General features: G+C 37.3%; 1 long non-coding RNA gene across 1 annotated transcript; it reads left to right on the top strand.

Annotated features, from left to right (window-relative positions):
- The first annotated feature begins 137 nt into the window (after positions 1-137).
- Positions 138-8,700, top strand: LOC131194508 (uncharacterized). The gene is made up of 3 exons (XR_009154207.1): positions 138-371; positions 3,704-3,781; positions 5,735-8,700. It is a non-coding gene; the product is annotated as an uncharacterized LOC131194508 (long non-coding RNA).
- The last annotated feature ends 1,481 nt before the right edge of the window (positions 8,701-10,181 follow it).

Genomic DNA, 10,181 nt, shown 5'->3' on the forward strand with positions numbered 1-10,181 from the left:
TTTTTGGTGGGTGGCGTAGAAACCGAGGCTTCTGCGTTATGGAACCGCTGGGATGTTTGTTCTCCGGTCGCTTTTTGGAGGCGATCATCGGGGACTGGAGGGAGGGAGGGAGGGAGGGAGGGACGGCGCCATGCAAAAGTCAAGTCGGCAAGGCGGTCTTCCAATGCTACCCCCGCGGCTTGCTTAATCGTGGTCAATTAGTTCTTATGGGTGTTTGTAAGGTTCATTGCGATGGGTTAAACTCATTTCGTTGTGCTACTTAGCCTTAAGCGCAGATCGTACGCAAAATAAACCATATTTATATAATTTCTGCGAGGCTTATATTTCATCTCTGCAATGGCCAGGAGAAACTGGGGATCCGGCTCTCTTTGGTATGTTTCCTGAAATATTTATTTATTTATTAAATTTATAGAGCCGCCCATTTCACATATGTGACTTTGGGAGGTTATGATTAAAATAACAAAACTCAAACCACCCAGACAATTAAAAAGGAACTGTTGAAGTATAATTAAAACTGGTTAAAAATTATAAAGACTTTGGAACAAAAAACATGGGAGAATGCCATCCAAAACGTATGAGCAGAATTGCCCATTTTTAAAGGGACTGTGCCTAATGTACAGCCTTATTAATTATAAGCATTTTCTATTGTGATTGATAGTTTCAGGATAGTTTAGAAAATAAAAAATGCTACTTTAATAAGTTACACATAAAAAACCAATTAGCATATTTAATTTTGTCAAAAAGTCCTGTGGGAAATTACTCTCCTTGCCAAATATTCATATGATTTTATTTTGTGTTTTTAATATTCCCGCCTTCCAAAGAGAAAAAGCAGTTAAAGAGACTAAACAGATTTAACACTATTGAAATTATACCAGAGTATAATGACTGAAGGTATAAATTGATGTATCTAAACATCCGTAATATATACATACTGTATATTACTTCAGACTGGATACTACTTTCTATTGTGTAGGTTCAACACAGTAACTGAAATAATATGTAGAAAGAACCCTGTCTAGAAAAAGAGGCATGCAAAATTTTGTTTTATCTAGTTTAGGTTCTGGAGAAATAACCACAATAATTATTGAGAATCCTAGTCATGGGTGTGGATGTCATATATATGAAGTGAAAGAGGCTGGTTTAAAACTGCAGACACTGAGGCTATGTCAGTCTTCCCAAACCGGGGATACTTCACTGTTAGTTGGAAATTCCAAGATTTGTAATCCTAACCTTCTGTTTACTTACATTTATTTTCTGTTACCAAAACCTGGCACTTGTGACCATTATGCCATGCTACATTCCATTAATAAAACAGGCTTGTAATCGGAGATTCCAGGGGCGGGACCCTCAATATTTATTTATTAAATTTGATGCCGCCAAATTCCAAACCATTCTGGCTAGTTCATGACAATTAAACAAAAAAATAGCAAAATCAATTAACAATAAAAGATGGCAGGTGCAACAGATCAGATGGGATGAAGTGAGGGGGTCTCACCTTCCCAGGTGAAGAGTTTTCGTGGTTCTTCTAAACAACAGCAGAATAGAGGCCATCCTGACCTGGAGAGGAACCTTGTTCCTGAGGGCAGGTGCTGTGGCAGGTGTGCTTCTGGGATCCTGATAGAGAACATTTAATTGAAGGAATGCAAAGGGTGCCAATCAGTGGTGAAATCCCAATTTTTTTTACTATGGGTTCTGTGGGTGTGGCTTGGTGGGCATGGCAAGGGAAGGATACTGCAAAATCTCCATTCCCACCCTACTCCTGGGGGAAGGATATTGCAAAATCTCCATTCCTACCCCACTCTGGAGCCAGCAGAGGTGATATTTGCTGGTTCTCTAAACTGCTCAAAATTTCCACTACTGGTTCTCCAGAACCTGCAGGATTTCACCCCTGGCGCCAACCCTGCAGAATTAAATTAGTCAGGCAGATGCTATGGGTGATAGATATCCCCTCAAGTAAGCATGCCGTATGTCATGCAGGATTTATAGGTACCAGCACCTTGAATCACACCTGGAAGCAATTGGAAATTAGTGCAGCTCACAAAACAGAGACATTACACAGGCACACTGAAGCCCATTACCAATCAAGCCACTACATTTTTGAACCAGTTAAAGCTTTGGGTCTGGGTGTGTGTGTCCTCAAGGACTGCCCAGGGGTGAAATGTAAAATTTGTTGCTACCACTTCTGTAGGCATGGCTTGGTGGGGGGTGGTAATGTGACTGGGTGGGCGTGGCCAACTTTTTTTTGTACTTTTAAAAGCATTTTTTCTACAACCTCTTCGGCCAAAGAGGTTGTAGAAAAAATGCTTTTAAAGGGTTCTGACAATCCCAGCTGAGCCTCGCAATCATCAGAGGCTTTTTAAAATTATTTTTAAAAGCATTTTTTCAGCCAAAGAAAAAATGCTTTTAAAAGTAAAAAAAAAAATCCTCTGATGATCGTGAAGCTCAGCTGGGCATGGGCGGCGGCGGGGGGGGGGCAGGGATTTTTGCTACCGGTTCTCCGAACCACCCGCCGCCATCACTACTGGATTAGGTGATATGGTCCGAATGGGGAGCATTTCACCCCTGGGACAGCCCTATTAACACATGAAACTGCTAACTGTGTTACAACTTATATAATGTAAGGAAGTGAAAATATCCTGTTGCAAAATACATCATCAACACACAGTATTTTACTGAATGTAAATGAAAAACAAGGTTTTCTTCTGGATACTTTGTGAACAGTACCTTTTAATTATGCACATTTGCCACAAGGTGGCAGAAAGGTATCATATTCCATAGCCTCTACAATAGCCTATTCTTTGGCTTTACCTGGGAGTTCCTCTCTTTTGGACAGCAAACACAGCCTGAGAGATTTAAGGCACTAGAGAATTTACAATATTTGCATAACCCACTGCTTTCACAGTTTTTCAAACTGCTCTGTGTTTAAGGCCCACTGTGGTGAAACATTAAATCATAATGAGCTCGTGTCCTTATCTGCAAAACATAGAAACCAAACTTTCACAATAGTTTAGTTAAATATATATTTTAAAAAAACTCTCCTTTCTGAGGCATGAATTCTGCATATGGCTGGAGAAAGAAATAATAAAATAGATGAGGTCCTTACAAAAAAAAATAGATTAGAATTTTTTATTGGCCAAGTTTGATTGGACACACAAGGAATTTGTCTTGGTGTATATGCTCTCAGTGTACATAAAAGATACTTTCATCAAGAATCATAAGGTACAACATTTAATGATAGTCATAGGTTACAAATAAGCAATCACGAAACAATATCAATACAAATCATAAGGGTACAAGCAACAAAGTTATAGTCATACAGTTATAAGTGGAAGGAGATGGGTGATGGGAACAATAAGATTAATAATAGTGCAGACTTAGTAAATAGTTTGAGAGTGTTGAGGCAATTATTTGTTTAGCAGAGTGATGGCATTTGGGAAAAAACTGTTCTTGTGTCTAGTTGTTCTGGTGTGCAGTGCTTATGGCGTCGTTTGAGGGTAGGAGTTGAAACAGTTTATGTCCAGGATGTAAGGGGTCTGTAAATATTTTCACAGTCCTCTTTTTGACTCGTGCAGTATATAGGTCCTCAAGGAAAGGCAGGTTGGTAGCAATGGTTTTTTCTGTAAAAAAAAAAAAAGAGGAAAGATTTGTCTGTCATAGGACATTTTAACCAGAGCTAATCAAAATATACGTCCCATTATTACAGGTTGTGATATCTGTTGAATGGTTTTCTTTGTACAATTGATGGAATACACTAGCGCAATTTGTGAACAAAGCTCATGAGGTGAGTCTATGATTCATTGTGGACAGGAAACCCAAAGAATTGGTTGAGTAAAAATGTTGTATAAACAGTCGTCATTCACTAATGTGATTTGTCTATTTATGCTGTTAGCATGTCTGAATGAATGTTCCACTGAGTTCAGGTAAACTGATTCTTACATAGCTCATTTAGAATGATAATCTATCAGGGTCATTTTATACAGATATATTTAAAAATAAGCCCTGATAGATTTAGAGAAACTTATTTCAGATATCTGAGCAAGGAATGGTAATTTAATTGTGTCATCTAGGATAAAAAAGGCAACATGGTGGCTTCAGCTATATGATTGAACCCACTTCCTTCTGTGTCAGAGACATCCTGACAACTATTAACTAACCTCCCACAAAAGCTCCTGTTGTATAATCATTTCAAAAGCTGTCACATAGATAAAATGCATTTCTTAATGTTCCAGAACATAAGACTAAAGTCCATTAGTGCAAATTGAAAGGAATATCTATCTATCTATCTATCTATCTATCTATCTATCTATCTATCTATCTATCTATCTATCTATCTATCTATCTATCTAATTTATACCCTGCTAATCTCATTGTTGAAGTGACTCTGGGTGGCTTAAAAACAGTTTAATTAATCAGATTTAAGTAGACTAAAAACCAAGGGGATGGGCACTGTGAGTGGGGGGTGTCCTACCCTATCAACAACCTCCAGTGAAAAGTGCTCTCAAGCCAGCCAGCCAGTAGACCCAGGTTTAAGCCCTCCCAGGAGGCCAAAAAAGTAGTGATGAATCTCCAGTGGCAGAATATTCCAAAAGGTGGGGGCCCCAATGGAAAAGACTCTTCTCCTCAACCCCACCAACTGAAATTCCTGGACAGATGGTGTCCATAACAAGCCTCTTCTGGTCAAGCAAGTGAGCCAATCCAATTTGGGCAATTTGGTTCCTTAGCTACCCAGGACCCATGCCAAAAAGGGCTTTAAAGGTTAAAAAAAACACGCCTTGAATTGGACTTGGAAGCAAACTCGCAAGCCATGAAGCTTGTGCAACAGTGGTGTTACATGCATCCCCCTAGAGGCCTCCAGAACTATCCCTGCCACTGCATTCTGTACCAACTGTAGCTTCCAAATACTCTTCAAGGGTGGCCCCATGTAAACAAATTGCAATAGTCCAATTGAGAAATGACTAGGGCAGAAGTGACTGTGCATAGGGCCCATGATCCAGGAAAAAGTGCAACTGGTGCACAGCATGAAGTTGTACAAAAGCTCCCCTAGCCACAACTGTAGATAAACAGTTGTAGATAGATTCCATTACCTCTGAAGATTGTATCATGTTCTTCTCCATTGTAGATTTTTGAAAATGATGCTGGATGTTGGAGCAATAGATTTCCTGAATTGGTAGGAGGTTGAATGAATTATCTTTTGTTTCCAGCACTGTGATTAATTTAAAAGGAGATTATGTGGATTATATTAACAAGTCTCTGGATGAAATGCAAACTGACCAATCATATTTTAGCATAGCTGTATAAACCTAATTCATGTAGTTAGCTTTAATGTTTAGTATAGTATAATATGTGAATTCAAATAATTGTGTTAATGAATAAAATGGTTAAGCAGAAGCTATACAATAGGATAGAATAGGATAGAAGGGGACTACAGAGAATGAGGAGGCTGGATGGAGTCACTGAAGCAGTAGGTGTGAGCTTAAATGGACTCCAGAGTATGGTAGAGGACAGGAAGACTTGGAGGAATGATGTCCATGGGGTCACGATGGGTCAGACATGACTTCGCAACTAACAACAACAACAAATACAATAGTAATAGACTCAGAGGGTCTTAATCAGGTTTATTTTTTTCACATAGTTAACATCTTGCCTGATAACAAAATAGAAGAAACTCAAATTCTTGCATAGCTGTATAAACCTTGATGGTTGGGATTGAGATGTCTCTGGATTTCCTTTTCAGAACATCCAGGCTTTAAGAACTGATGCAGGTAGCATCTGCTCATAAGAACATACATGCTGTCAAGCTTCCGGTGGCACCGCAGGTCGTTGATGGCAGTCTTTTCTTAGACCACCAGCCCCGTGATCGCATAGAGCCGCTCAGACAGCGCAAATCAGCTGCCTGGCAGCTCGGAAACCTTTCCCTCGGGCAAAGAGGGAATGGTGAGCAATTGAGCTGAGGTAGAGCTCCCTGAAAAGCCCCAGGAATGATTCTGGAGGCTTGAGGGTGAGAGCTCCCTCATAAGCTTGGCAAGCTCCGGATCCGGGACGCCTCTGCCTTGAGCAGAGCAAAACGCCACGACCACGTCTGTGACCAATATTGAAGTTGGAACAGATTTTCTTTTACCAGACGGAGCAAAATCAGGAGTACTGTAGTGGCAAGTAACAAGAGTTTAACTCCTCAGTTACAATATAATTTTTCTGAAACGATCTAAGAAGAAGAAAGGGAATGGCATTGTTGTAACAAGGCATGAAAGCAAAACTTAAGGAAATGCCTGTTAAAGCTGTCGGCGCCGATGTTACACAAAGACAAAAGATTGCAAATAATAAATTTTAATTTTTTTAGTTAAAGTATATTTTTTCTCTTGAAATGACTTACTGAATGCTTGAGATGCTATGTAATCTTATTTTCTGCCTGCTCCATGAGGTAGATGTGAAATGACTTAAAAAGAGGAAAGGAAATGGTGTCTTTGTTGCAATAAGGTGTGAAAGTGAAAGTTAAAGAGGTGCTTTTTAAAGCTGCCGGCGCTGATATTATACAAAGAGGTTAAGCCCAAGGAGTGAATAAGAACTGATCTATTTAATTTAATTACTGTGTTGAAGAGAGGATCTGAAGAAGATTCATTGATTTTTTTTTCTTTTTCTTTTTCTTTTTGTAGTGTACAAAGTTTAATAAGAAATGGCTTTTAAGCAAACGAAGCTAAGTGTTTCTAAGGACTTTGAAATCTCGCTAGCTCAAATACACAAACTAAAAGAAGATCTGAAGGAATATTTAAAAGGCTTGATAGACCAAAAATTTAGTGAAATTGAAAAAGAAATATTGGAACTAAAAAATACGGTGGAAGTCTGGAATAAGGATATGGAAAGTGTGGTGGCAGCATGTCAATGTTTTTCACAAAATATCATCCAGTTGGACGAAAGAATGGAAGAAATTAATCAATTTAATTTGAATTTGGAAAAGAAAATAGAGGAGGTTCAGAATAATCAAGCTAATTTGAATTTGGAAAATAAAATAGAGGAGGGTCAGAATATTCAAGTTAATTTGAATTTGGAAAATAAAATAGAGGAAGTTCAGACTAAGGTGGATAAGGCGGATGAAGAAATGGTTATATTGCAATATAATCTGATGGAGTATGCTTTGAGAGTGAGAGGTTTGAAGGAAAATAAGTAGGAGAATTTGAAAAAGATTTTTTCACAGGCTTTTGCACAGATAACTGGAGAGCAGTCAGCAGATTTTGAAGTCCATATTGAAAAAATCTGTCGGGTTAATTCTTGGTTTGCCAGACAAAGGCAGCTACCAAGAGATGTTGTGATTTACTTCACAACCAAGAAGATTAGAAATGGAATTTTACAAGCATTTTATAAAAATAAAATTTAAATAGTAGGACAAGATGTGTTAGTGATGAAAGAAATTCCTTTTAAAATGCTAAGAAATAGAAAGGAGTTTGCTTTTTTGGTGGAAGAACTTAGGAAACATCAGATACAGTATAGGTGGGATGCTCCAGCTGGTTTAACAGTATATTATAAAGCAAGAAAGTTTCATCTTAATACAGTTGTTAAAGCAAGAGATTTTTATACTAATGTATTAAATCCCCCACTGTTAGAGGTTAAGATGAGAACAGGAGTGGAGAGGGAAAAAAGGTGGGAGAAGGAAGTAAAACATATACAAGATAACTTTGGGAGTGCAATTATTGAAGAAGAAACATTGGGAAAAGTAGGGGATACAGAGAAGCAAAGATTGAGCTGGGAGGAAAGAAGAATAGTTTTAAGCGAAGAGAGTCTTCTTTTTATGGGAAAGGATAAATTATAATTGAAATATTTGAATATAATATATGAACAAAGGTCAATTTATATATGATTTCTGTAAAAATGTTATTTGGAGTTTGTAAAAAATTTATCTGTATTTGTTTGAATGTATAATTTAAATGGAGATTTTATTACATATGGTTGAATTGTTAATAATTGAATTAAAATATTTGGTAATTTATAATGATGGATGGGGAAGAAGGATTGAACGTAAATGTAAATGGTACTGTCTGAATTTATAATCTAAATGTTGGAGTGACCGTAGTAATGCTATCTGATTATTTAAGATTTGGGGTTAAATAAGGTAATGATAATAGAATAAGAGATGGAGAATTATTTGTAAAATGATATTTGTAAAATGATATTATTATTATGTATGATGGATTACAAATATGGTGGATTATACAAGACATTATTTTGAAGAATAATAGGGAGTAAATTGACTTTAAATCTAATATTATCAGATGGATTTTTGATATGAAACTTTAGTGTACTTAAAAGACTACTTATGAAAGAAGATTGGAATGGAGAAGAAGGATTGAAAACAGCGTAATATTATTATTATGCATGATGGATTTAAAAATCTGGTGAATTATACAAGATATTATTTTAAAGAATAATAGGGGGTAAATTGACTCTAAATTTAATATTGATAGTTGGACTTTTGCCATTGAAATATTGGAAGATGGAATACTGTACTTAAAAGACTGTTTATGGAAGAATATTGGAATGGAGAAGAGGGACTGAAAATATTTTATGAATGGATAGAATATCTTTATTCTTTTATTCTTTTCTTTTTTCTTTTTCTTTAGGATGAGAGGAGTTAAGGTACTAGGGGAGGGATGGAAATTTAAGGATTGTTTGCTTATTTTAGTTTATGCTTGTTAGGTGTTATATCCTGTATTTTGCTTTGGGAAGCTTGGGGGGTGGGGGGTGGGGGGAGTGGGTGAAGATGGGTGAGAGAGGGGATAGGGGGAGGGTTGGGGGGAGGAGGAGGGGAAGTATGGGTAAAAATGTTTGTAAAACTTTTTGAATAAAAAAAAAAGAACATACATGCTGTCTTTTCCATACACTTCCACGGAAATGTAATTACAATGTTTTCTTCCATGGCTGCTTTTTAATAAAGAGGCTATGAGGCTATGCTTATACCTCCTAATATTTACTCATACATATGTTTATATACTATATAATCTTTTTGTATTTTGTGGTGACAAAATAAATAAATAAAATAAATAAAAAATATGACATTGGGACTGGGGTGGGTGTAAGGAATGGGTGGAATGAGATGGAAACAAATTATGGGCTCCTTGCCTTGATTGGAAGGAACCTACAACTGGCCTAACTTCACCAGAAAGTTAGACTGGATGCAGCAGACTCTTTGAGCTTAAAAAGTGTCTACATCCTTATTCAAAGCCCAAATTAATAATGGATCAGAATGAGTGGAAAGCTGGCAGATAAAATAACAATATTTTAGACAAAGATAACTTTGGCATTCTAATCTTTTGCAAATTAGCCCAGTGGCTCCCACCTCTACCATAGTACCGAATAACTCTCAAATAGATAGGACAACACTTTGCCAACTTTTGCTAAGTTAAAAAAAGCTAACAAAACAAATTACATTTGATTAGAAATTGGATAGGAGACAAAGATTGTTGGCTAGATTTGGGAAATTAAACATCCAGAAAGAAAGCATTGGCAAACTACTCTGCATTGTTTGAAGACAGCTACATGGATGGTCCATGAAATCACTACAAATGAGCTTGACTTAAAGGAAACTTGACTTTATAATATACAGTGCTGCTTATGGTATGTCTTTACAGCATGAGAAATCTGGTCAGGAAATGTTACTGGCTTTTACAGAAATGTAAGAGCCTGTTTGACAGGAAAAATGAATTAAGGGTAACTGCCTCCGATGGTTTATTTTACATTTTTCCTGTCTACACTAGTCTTTATTCACTAGAAAACATCTGTACTTTTATGTTTCTGGTCAGAAAAAAATAATTGAAACAACAAACTGCACAGAGGAATGAGGAATGCCAACCAAGCATTGTTCAGGAAGCCCTTGTAACTTTTAACCATACATATTTAAACCTTTGTTTAAACTTTTGTTCTCAGACAGCAGAAAGCTTTGTCATTTATATGACTTGCATCCTTATAAAGAAAACTGTTGCTAGGTCTTCTGCGTTTAACAACCATCAGAGAATTCAGTGACTTCCCTCCAACCCTCCCTCCCCCATCATTTTATCTATATAAGGCAGAATCCTCTCTTCCCCTTCCCTTATTCTCACAGTCCCAAATCCAGCGTCTCACAGTTGGGCTGCTGCCACCCGCACAGCTCGGCATTCTTTTGCCTTGTATGGCCAAATCCTTTGGGGTGGGAGGGG

Source organism: Ahaetulla prasina, chromosome 3 (genome assembly GCF_028640845.1).
Source record: "Ahaetulla prasina isolate Xishuangbanna chromosome 3, ASM2864084v1, whole genome shotgun sequence".
Taxonomy (NCBI): Eukaryota; Metazoa; Chordata; class Lepidosauria; order Squamata; family Colubridae; genus Ahaetulla; species Ahaetulla prasina.